This window comes from Arachis duranensis, chromosome 8 (genome assembly GCF_000817695.3).
Source record: "Arachis duranensis cultivar V14167 chromosome 8, aradu.V14167.gnm2.J7QH, whole genome shotgun sequence".
NCBI classification, from domain to species: domain Eukaryota; kingdom Viridiplantae; phylum Streptophyta; class Magnoliopsida; order Fabales; family Fabaceae; genus Arachis; species Arachis duranensis.
In genome coordinates this window covers 22,418,632-22,419,732 of record NC_029779.3, presented here as the reverse complement: position 1 = coordinate 22,419,732, position 1,101 = coordinate 22,418,632, and positions in this window count along the sequence as shown.

Genomic DNA, 1,101 nt, shown 5'->3' with positions numbered 1-1,101 from the left:
ATTGAAAAGATTTGATTTGAAAAAGATTTGATTTTGAAAAGATTTTGAAAACTAAAAAAGAATTTGATTTGAAAACAAAATCTTCCCTCTTGTGCCATCCTTGCGTTAAACGCCCAGAATGGTGCACATTCTGGCGTTTAACGCCCAAAATACTACCCTTTTGGGCGTTAAACGCCCAACCAGGTACCCTGGCTGGCGTTTAAACGCCAGTCTGTCTTCTTCACTGGGCATTTTTGAATGCCCAGCTTTTTCTGTATAATTCCTCTGCAGTATGTTCTGAATCTTTAATTCTCTGTATTATTGACTTGAAAAGACACAAATTAAAAATATTTTTGGATTTTTAATAATAAGGAATAATCAAAATGCAACTAAAATCAAATAACAATGCATGCAAGACACCAAACTTAGCAGTTTGTATACTACTGACACTATATGAGACACACAAAACACTCAAGTCAATTGAATTCAAAGATCAGAGCACGAAAATCATCAAGAATTACTTGAAGATCCTTTAAGACACATGAATGAATGCATGCAGTTGACACCAAACTTAAGATGAGACACTAGACTCAAACAAGAAATTTTTGGATTTTATGATTTTTTTGATTTTTTTGTGTTTTTCGAAAATTATATGAAAATAGAAAATAAAGGTTTCAGAATTCTCAATTTGAATTCCAGGAATCATTGCAATGCTAGTCTAAGACTCCGNNNCAGGAATCATGCAATGTTAGTCTAAGACTCCGGTCCAGGAATTAGACATGGCTTCATAGCCAGCCAAGCTTTCAAAGAAAGCTCCGGTCCAAAACATTAGACATGGCCAATGGCCAGCCAAGCCTTAGCAGATCATTGCTCCAATAGCAAGATTGATAGAAATCAACAAGCTCTTGTGGTGATAAGTTGAAAACTCGGTCCAATGAAATTAGACATGGCTTCACAGCCAGCCAGACTTCAACAAATCATCATGAAACTCTAGAATTCATCTTCAAGAATTTCGAAAAAATACCTAATCTAAGCAACTAGATGAACCGTCAGTTGTCCATACACAAACAATCCCCGGCAACGGCGCCAAAAACTTGGTGCGCGAAATTGTGAACAATACTT